Raw genomic sequence first — 10,481 nt, forward strand, 5'->3', positions numbered from 1 at the left:
AATCTGAAGACACAGCGTCTGTCACTAATTCAACACGAAAGCTACCAGTTTTTTCTTATTTCCTAATGTTTTCAGACCAAAAAGCCTAAGCCTCTGGCCATAGGTTAACTTTATCCTTTTTTGCCTCCTCCCAGTGGTTAACCAGATATGTTTATTAGCTCCTGTGGACACATGAATATAAAATATTATTCAGAATGCAAATCCCTATTTAACAGCTTTTAACGTTTAACTTTTTAACTGAACTTCTAACTTTGTCTACAATGACTTGGCTCATGACGGACATCAGTCTGGTTGGGGTAGATCGTCAGGGCGCTCTTATAAGATGCCAGATGAATCTCCTGGATAGTATCAATAATGTACTTGTATGGAAACGAGAATGGATCAGATGTGTAGTGTGTACAGCAGCGATGATCACTGACTGTTTAAAACATTTTGTTTAGCTATTTTGATCTTTTTTTTTCCCTCTGTTGTCAGTTATGCAGAAATGCACTTCTTTGTGTTGAGGGGGAAAAAAGCAATAAGGGAGTGAGCATTTTACCCAAAATTGCTCGCATTGCTAATGAAGCTGATGTCTCAGTGCAGGGAAATAAATTGTTGCTTTTGCTGGTTCTTAGGTGTTGTTGATTGATAAATTAACTACCCAGCTCTAGTAATCTGCTGTTTCTGGGCCTTAAATGCTTGATAATTCCACTTTTCTTCATAAGGCCTTCCTTTCTTACATACCACTCCCTCATCCATGATTCATGGACACGCCCCTTTAGCCCAGGCTTTTGCAGTGATGCGCTGATACTCCCATCTTTTTGTGGAGTCTGGTGCTGATACTAGGACAGCCGTATATACACCTGCTGCCATCTGCTGGTGTAAAGTTATAACACTAACCTGTGAAAGAACTGGTATGCTGTAACTAGGCCAAAAACCGTTAACACCAAAAATAAAAAAGTGGTAAAATGCAGTTATGAAATGGTATTTGGCACTACGTCAAATTTATCATGTTGCAAAATTTTTTAATTTTTGCCATAATAATGTTCAGTTCAGCAAATATAAAACTAATAAATAATGCATTTTATAATATCCATATTATTTCCTTTTAATTTTTTGGAAGCTGTGGTCTAGACCAGTATTTCCAAGCCCTGTCTAAAGGGGTCCCCCCTTCAGACAGCCAGTGGTTTTTCTTCATCCCTTGTTAAGTTGATGCAAAAATGATGATGGTCTTGGCGGAGGGGGGGGGCTGGGAGACCCTGATCTGTAATATTTGTGATTTCATGCTCTTTTTCTGTAACCAGGCTGGTTTTATATTGTATAACATTTTGAAGCTGTTTTGAGACGCTTTAATGATCATCTTGCATTTTCTTTCCTTTCAGATGGCATCCGGACTCCAAAGTTGACTGGAAGACCATTCCAACATCGAAATGTTCAATTTTATTGCATATCCAATCTTCTCAAACACAACAGAACTGACCCCATTATCTGAAGAAACAACAAAAGGGCAAAAGTTATTCTCCTTCCCATAAAAAAGAGCACAATTGTTTCACTCAGCCAGATCACAAGGAAATCGGTGGGTTCATCTTGATGTGGTGGGGGGAGGGGGTCAAAAGTAATTGTGCATTCCTTCCGGGACCATTTTCTGACGTTGCGTTGAACGAATATCCAAAAACCCGCTCATCACGTTGCGATTGTCATTTAGGCTAACTTTATCTATCTGTAACTTAAAAGGAGGTGATCTTCCCCCGTAAGTGAGCTAGGTCTCAAAGGCTTTTTTGGGCAATTTTTTTTTTCATCCCAAGAATTACATTCAGCTGTTCGGCGGTTAGTGTTTCGGAACGAGGATCGGAAGCTGTCTTTTATCGCCTAGTCTTTAAATATTTTAGAATCGAGTTTATAGATGGAAGGTAAAACAATGTTGAAAGTAATCACTGTCATTATAATCCAGCTTTATCATGTCAAAAAAGAGGAAACAAAGTGAACGGTTTGAGCTTGACCAGGGGTCCACTAGCCGCAACCAGGCCTGTATATTTAGTCTGAGATTTTTTTTTTTTTCCTTTTTTTTTTGTTTTTTTTTTTGTTTTTGTGTAGTCACAAATCTTTGTTTGCACAGGAGTAAAACATTGCATATATATAGAATAATGTTGAAAAATGTCAACTAACCAAGCACATGCTGTTAACGATGATGAATGCTCATTTTTAAAAATGAATTGAAAAGTCCATTTTAATCATGCATCTTTTTTTTTTTTTTTCTTTTCTTTTTTTTTTTCCTTTCTTTCCCCGGTTGGCTAATGTAGAGTAATGAAAGGAAATGAAGCTTATCCCATAGTTTATTGTTATTTTTGTTTTATTTCTCTTCTCCATGTTCCTTATTTGTGTTAGATCTTGGTGTGGAGGGTGTTGACCGGAGGGTGGGTTCGGGGTTGGGGGTCATGGGTTCAGGGAGACTCGATTTTCATTTTTACCCGGTTTCAACAGAGGTGCCCGTTCCGTGCTTGGAAAACCAGTTACTACTCTGTGAATGACATGTTGTAAAAATCAATGTTTGAAAATAATGATATTGAAAAAAAAAACTTTTTAAGTTAAAAATTAAAAAAAAAAAATCTTATTTTGGTTGTCTGCCATGGGTGGGTTAACTCTTAGAATCGCATGCTGTAGAATTGCTTAAAAAGAGGTGCATATGGAACTAAGTCCTTCGATGTTTTTCTTTAAGAAAATAACCTGTTAAATAGATCACAATATTTATATTCTTTTTTTTTTCTTTCTTTTTTTTGCTACTCTGTGCATACATAATTCAATTAAACTTGCAAAGCTATGCACTCGAGAAGCAAACACATTGATTGACCCATTCTGTCCGTACCTTGGAGTTTCAAAAACACTGACCCTCACGCAGACACGGACACGCAAACACACACAGGAACACGGCACACACTCTCTCAAATAACTAGAACAAAATTTTCATTCTTTCTGTAGCAAAACGAAAATTCCAGATACAAAGAAAAAGAATGCTAGAGACATTTTGTAACAAACAGGTTTTTTCTGTCCTTTAATAAAAAAAGAAAAAAAAAACTTGCAGCATTTGAATGGCAGAATTTTTCTGTTGTTCCCTTTCTGCGTGTAACGAGAGGCGCTCTTTCCTTAGCGGTAGTGGCATTTCTTCCATTCTGTTATTCCTCTGCGACATTCTGTACAAAAAAAAGTGCTGTCGTTGTGCGTTAGGCCTGGAGTTGGCAACAAAACAAATAAATAAAAAAACCATACAAAAAGAGTAAAGATTAAATCAATTCCCTTTCTTCTCTCTCTTGCGCTCTCTCTCGCTCTCTATCTCTCTCTCTCTCTCTCTTTCGCTCTCTCTCGCTCTCTCTCGCTCTCTCTCTCCATACAAATAACTGTAGAGCTCTGCACACCCCCACTGTATCCTTATCCATCTTTTGTATTTAATTTTAAATTCAGTGTACAACAGAAAGCTGGATGCAAGATAGAAACTATATTAAAATGTACTGTTATTTAAGATGTAATAAAGCAGTTTGAGATGACCTGTCCGTGTTGTTGCAGTTCATACGTTTAATATAGATGAAATTCATCTTGCAGCCTGCGCAGTTTACACATGCTGACACATTAGGTTAAAGCTGCACATCGTTGAGCCATTTTTTAAATTTATTTATTTTTGGTTTCATGGCTTCACACTCTTCAGAACATCAGCTGAGAGGCATGTAGTTGCAGCAACTAGCTGTTAAAGGAATATGTCTACATGCCCCTGTGATTTTGCCAGCTTGGCCTGAAAACAAAGCTTGCGTTATTCCACAATGCTAGTGAGCCGGCATTCAGTTGCATTCATAGCTCGCAAGGCCTTTCTGAGCCGTCTCTCCATTAAAACCTGCTTGCCATCAACCACCAAGGCCAGTTAGACAAATGAGTCAGTTGTGATCATTTCTCACATCGAGCATGTCTCTGATCTGAGATCTTAAACAGGCACGCTGGCCAAAACTAAACATCTCCCTGTTGCTACAACTGTTGTAAACGGTGCTACTCTTCTATAGTGTTTCCACAATAGTCCCAAACGTGTGTTTTTCCTGTAATAAACAAGGGAAGCCCACTTCTAGCCCACTTCCTCTGGACTCTTGAGGATGGGCTTTTCCTCCGTTTCCAATGGTTGGGTATTTGTGCAATGCATGCTGGGTATTGTAGTGACAGAACAGTGATGAAATAAGATACAGAATGGTTCATCAAGTGGAAGATGCAATGTTGTGATGCACAACGTTAAATACTAGTTCTGGGCTGGAATTCACATTGTCCTAAACCTATTTAGGGGGCAGTCGTGTGCTGGAGGTTAGGGATCTGGCCCTGTGACCGGAAGGTCGCCGGTTCGATCCCCAGCACCGACAGTCCATGACTGAGGTGTCTTTGAGCGAGACACCTAACCCCCAACTGCTCCCCGGGTGCCGTGGATAGGGCTGCCCACCGCTGCGGGCAAGTGTGCTCGCTGCCCCCTAGTGTGTGTGTGTGTCTATACACTAGTGTGTATGTGGTGTTTCACATGGGTTAAATGTGGAGGTGGAATTTCCCCGTTGTGGGATTTTAAAAAGTATCACTTAAACAACAGTCCACATTTTGTGATGGTCATTTAAGGAAACCATCACATGCCATGACTAAACATGGACCCAATTTAAAGCTGGAAAACATCTGAGTGTTCCCAGACAGATAAGGAAGGTCTAGCTGATATCCAGAAAGTCCACAATTATCAAAACTTGTTTATATAGAGTTGATCAGTACAAAATGGTCATATTAAGGATGAGTTATTGCAGCAGGCTTGCGTCTTGATGACTTCAGAGTCTGTGAACGTGCTGCAGGGCACTCATTGTTAATTGAACAGAGGAGCTTTTTTATACGATGACTGCTGCTGGAGTTTGCAGCAGTCCAGTCTCTACATGACACTCCAGTCCTGAGGGTCCTTTCTGTATTTGCTCTTAAAGGCGAATTCTACTGATTTGCAGAACTTCTGCGTAATTCAGTCGCTGAGATGTAAAAGTGTTTTGATGTGAAATGGTCCACTGTAGAAAATCCAGCTGGCTCAGATTCCTCAGCAGTGATGCTGATGGGAAGAAGGGATCTTGAAATGTGCTTTGCAATTATAGTTTAACCATTTCAGTCCAAACATTAGCAGCTACCCTACATGTTTCATATATATTGCTGATAATGGTGAAATTGTGCTGAGTGTGGAAACGAAGATTTCTTTGGGGACTGTGTGTCACTCCCTGCCATGAGGATTAAATAGTACACTTTAGGCCAACGCTTTATCACAGGTGTATCATAAACCAAGCGTGAAGTCTCAGGCTTTGGGCAGCTCCTAACCATTTCATTTAACAGCTGTGGGGCAGCTTTTATAGGACGTCTAACATTTCAGACATCCGGTTCCCATCACCGCCACTGTGAACTGAGCGTTTCGCATCACAGCACTATGAATGACTGTTTACCACTTTTAATCATTTTAATATTTCATCTAATTTTAGTTTAGATTAAGTGACCCTTATTAGTCCCACAGCAGGGAATTTCACCTCAGCATTTAACCCATCCCTGAAGTGAAACACCACACACACACACACACACACACACACACACTTGCCCGGAGCGGTGGGCAGCCCTATCCGCAGCGGCCCGGGGGGCAGTTGGGGCTTAGGTGTCTTGCTCAAGGACACAGGTCACATTTTAACGTTGAGATTGCACTCGGCTCACTGTCTCAGTTTTGTAGTTAAACGTGAGTTGCGACAACATAAAACTACAACCTAGACCAGTTTAATGCAGTTCGGGCTGGAAGAAGATCAGACGGGGCTGAAGAGCGGATCTGTGCTCTCACCCGGATGATCTTACAGATCATATGGAGTAGTGGTGGTTATGCAGCTGGTTTTAATGCCTCTGCATGTAAATGGTTCCAGAAACATTTATTTGACGTATCTCGATGTGTGAAAGTTACATCTGCAAGTAGCCAAAAGTATCCCACAAGGGTCTGTTCTAGGGCCTGTCTTATTTTCTATTTAAATACCTGATGTCGCCTTACTGTTAAGTGATTGTAATGTTCATCCACAGTTATTTTTTAGCATTATATTCATTCGTTATCACTAGCAAATTAGCAGATATGCAGAAATAATTGACAGATCAACCATGAGTCATTGTTTGGTCTCTCCCATCAGCCCTTGGTGTTTTGGGATTCACCAGTGAACAGACCACTGGAGGGTTTTTTCACGCCGTTTTAGGCTGATGTGTTCTGACGGGCTAATGGAATCGATTGGTGAGTTCCACACTTCCCACAGAGAGTAGCCCTCACCTCTGCCTTAACCAGTCTTTATGTTTAGTGAGACACATTGTATTGGCCTGCCTTGAATAAAATGAGTGTCAAACTGCTCACCTATTGTTTGTAGTTTAGATGCGTATTGGCTTTCGTCTTTAGCTTAAATCCAGAGAAGGTGGAACCCCATCAGTGCCGGGTCTTACAGGATGCGTACCACGACCAGGACCGATGAACAGAAAGGTAAGACACCTCTGTAAAATATCTGAAAAGGTCAAGCAGGCCATGTGTTTCTGAGTGCTCTGGAAGTGGAATTGGAATGAAATGTTTATCTGGTAAGTTGTAGTAATTTTTACTTGCAGTTTATCAGTTGATGCTCTGTGAGTTATGACTGAGGTCTGCACTGTATATTGTTTGTTGATAATTGGGCCTCATTCACCAACCGTGCTTATGAAGAAATCTGTTCTTAAACCCACTTACGGCTCATATTTTCATGAATCTGGCGCAATTTTTCTTACCTTTCTCAAGAAGGAATTTTAAAACATGAATATATAATATTATATCCATCCATCCATCCATCCATCCATCCATATATATATATATATATATATATATATATACAATATATGTAATAATATAATGTAAATATAATAAATATTTAAACAGACTCAACAAATCTCAATATTTCTTTGAATGATAATCAATAATTCAGGTCATTCCTGGAATTTCAACTATAACTATGGACCAAGTAATGCAGGCCAGCACTGAACTCAGATGACCAGTTTCAGATATCACTAGGCACATTCCAGTTGCAGTGTTTAGATTACATATGCTGGGTGAGACTGATTAAATTCAGTATTCATTATATTTTCAAAATATTTGGAATTTGAAAGTAGTTTCCATTAAAAATTCAAGTTAAACTTGAAACGTTTAGTGACGACTGGTTCTTTATGCTTCTGGATCGTTTTCTTCTCTTAATCTGTCACCAACATTACATACAACATGCTTTCAAAAGCAAGCAACAAACGAGATATAGGTCATGGATACCATGTGTAAAGTACCAAAACCAGAATTTTGAAAATCAAAAACAAACTGCTCGGCAACAGAGATGCTACAGTTTTATGAAATGGATCAGTATCACAGTATGACACCAACACCAGTGTAGATGATATATACCAATAAGATTGTCCAGGTCGTGCAGCTCTAGGCAAGATATTTCTGATTGCACATCACTGAGTGCAGTTTTTCCGAATATTTAAACATTTTACCCACCTTAAGTGATACCACAGTCGGATGTGTCTGTATCCATGTGTTGGTGTAAGCAGGTAGTGGAAAAGGCTGTTGAGCGGTCACTCAGGAGAATGCAGGACTGGACTGTCTCTAGAGGCTGTAAACGATCTCTAGAGGCTCTGGGATCTGTCCGACGTGCAGCAGGACGGCCCCATGCGTATGTGTCCCACATAATCAAACAACCGCCCACCCTATTTCCTTATGCTTGTGACAAACAAAATAAATAATAATGATTTTAACATGACAATCTGATTTGCTGGACAGCCTTCTACTAGTGTTGTTATGCTACTGTTCAAAAGTTCATGTCATATTAATAATTGCTGCTTGAGATATTATTATTTATTTTATTTAGTTTAATATTCCAAGTTTTGGGCTGTTTTTCAGGAGTGAATGAGTAAATTACCCCTTAGTTCCAGTGAAAGGAACTCTTAATGCTGCAGCAGAAAAAAGGAGATTTTGGACAATTTCATGCTCCCAACTTTGTTTGGGGGCGGCCCCTTCCTGCTCCAACATAACTGAGCACCACTACACAAAGCAGGTCCATAAAGACACGGATGAGCCAGTTTGGTGTGGAAGAACTTGACTGGCCTGCACAGAGTCCTGACCTCAACCCCATAGAACACCTCTGGGATGGATTAGAGCGGAGACTGTGAGCCAGGCCTTCTCGTCCAACATCTGACCTCACAAATGTGCTTCTGGAAGAACGGTCAGAAATTCCCATAAACACACTCCGAACCCTTGTGGAAAGCATGATTCAGATTTCAGATTGACCACTGTTTTACCACTATCACATATAAACTCAGTAATTTTGGATAGTAAATAAAATAGGTAGATTTGTATTGCGGACATCATGCCTCCTGGTTCCCATCATCACCACTGTAAAGAAATCAGTCAGTCAGTTTCTTTACAGTTAACCATTTTACATCAAGCTTTACATCTCAGAGACTAAATTATGCAGAAATGGATTGCTGAAGGGATGCTCAGTTTATATTTGGCAAATTTGATCAGTGCCTTGTATGTGGGTGTCATTTACCCGTTGGCCAGAAGAGGGCACAATAGCACAGCAAAAGGTTTAGAATCAACACTTCATCTATTATTTATAAGATGATGTGTGGTTTTAATTGTCAGCACCTCTGAACACTGGAGAGAATACCATTCTCATTTACATGCAACAATCATTACTTCATATTTATGTTTTATAGTGTGACCTTCTTTTAAAATGCAAGTAAGGTTTGCAATAAACCATAACAAGGTGTTGTACGTTATTATAAAGCCCTGAATGAATAAAAGCATATGCCTGTCTGACATCATCTCTCTCATTCACCAGGTGGTGGTCTCCTCTCAGAGCGCTATCTGAACAGTGCTGAGCCTAAGGGTAGAGCTGAGCTCCACACAGCATCTCTGAGCAAGTGCAAGAACGTGGTGGACACCTGGGACGGCTGGAATCTTCTCAACGTTTTGTCCTCTATAGCCAAGCACCACAGCTGCTCCATTGCTAGTGTGGCCACACCCTACATCCTGGAGCGGCCAGCGGTGGGTGGGGTCATTGTGGGCTGCAGGTTGGGTGTGCCATTGGCGGAGCAAATCCATGGCACCTTACAGAGCTTTAGGGTCGAGCTCAGCCCACAGGACTCGAGCGAGATTGAAGGGGCTCTAAAGCGATCCAGGGATTTGATGAGCCTCATTGGGGACTGTGGAGCTGAGTATAGAAATATAGCAAATAAAGAGACATTTTGCACTCAAATTTGCCGTTTTATGAAAGCTGTATTCGACTAACTTTGTCAGTCCCACGTTTGTGTGCTACTGGCCTGTTTGCTATTGTCCTCTTGTAATCGAAGTTAATCACTTATAATAAGATCCTGCAATTTTTTTCCCTTTAAGACGTGATATTTTTATATAAAATAAAATGTAATTTGACCGGACGTGTTCAAACTTTTGCACACAATTGTACGGCTAGACAAATCGGATTATTCCAGAAGCCATGAGAAGAAAGTTATTGATATTTTCTGATTCAGAAGCTTGGTTGTCTGTAGAAGCATACGTCTGCAGATCTGTGACCTCGATTCTGTAGGAAGATGATTCATTTGTTACCACTTTGGTATCATTTTGATTAAGATTCATAATTATTTTTTAAAATACACTGAATAAAGAATATGACGGACTATTCACAGTACATTGTAAACAATAAAAGTAGTTCTCTTAAATATTTTCATCATTTTTTTACATCTGAAAATGAATCTTATTATAATCAGTTATAATTGATTATCAATTTAAAATATATGCTGTCGAAGTATGCTGACTTTATTCATAGGTGTGCGTCGGTTTCACATGAATAAAATAAGGGTTTTTTTTGTGCACTGATGCATTTTTACACCACTACTATTTTATTCTAGAAATGATATTAGAAAAAAAGTTTGAGAAAGACCTGCTGTTTTGCATTAACTGGACATTTTTAGCACTTTGTCATAAATGTGGGCCTGTTAGCTGACTGGCTTTGGGCTGCACTCAAAAGACTCTAGGGACTCCTCAGCAAAAGCTAAGGAAACCCCTGAGGACTGAAAAATGAATGTGTTAACACGGGTACAATCATTCTATGGTGACACTCTGATGTTCTCTGAATGGAAGAATTACATGCTAGGGACTGTGTGGATGAAAGTCGGGGAGGGAACAGAAGCCTCATCTGTGTGAATAATTAGACACTGTGTGCACAAAATACCTCCTGTATGTGTGAGTGAAGACAGTCTATATAAGTGAATAAAAATGACGATTCTCCTCCTGTACTTGGCGTAAACCTCAGTCTAAGAACATATGAATTTTTCTCTCTCTGCCAGGCTGTATCTTTAGACAAAAATAAGGATGGTGGTGGCCACAGATGCAGCAGGATGGAGAGGGAGCGTAGAGTTTGGCAGGCTGGATGGAGTTTGTT

General features: G+C 39.9%; 1 protein-coding gene and 1 pseudogene across 7 annotated transcripts in view; both read left to right on the forward strand.

Annotated features, from left to right (window-relative positions):
- Nucleotides 1–3,518, forward strand: part of gnb1a (guanine nucleotide binding protein (G protein), beta polypeptide 1a) — a 33,899-nt gene extending 30,381 nt beyond the window's left edge. For all 7 annotated transcript variants that reach the window (XM_017707485.2, XM_017707488.2, XM_017707484.2 and 4 more), the window contains exon 11: nucleotides 1,362–3,518. The gene's annotated coding sequence lies outside the window, so the exon portion shown is untranslated. The remainder of the gene's footprint in view (nucleotides 1–1,361) is intronic.
- LOC108433111 lies at nucleotides 1,883–9,370 on the forward strand (annotated as a pseudogene).
- The last annotated feature ends 1,111 nt before the right edge of the window (nucleotides 9,371–10,481 follow it).

Source organism: Pygocentrus nattereri, chromosome 29 (genome assembly GCF_015220715.1).
Source record: "Pygocentrus nattereri isolate fPygNat1 chromosome 29, fPygNat1.pri, whole genome shotgun sequence".
Taxonomy (NCBI): domain Eukaryota; kingdom Metazoa; phylum Chordata; class Actinopteri; order Characiformes; family Serrasalmidae; genus Pygocentrus; species Pygocentrus nattereri.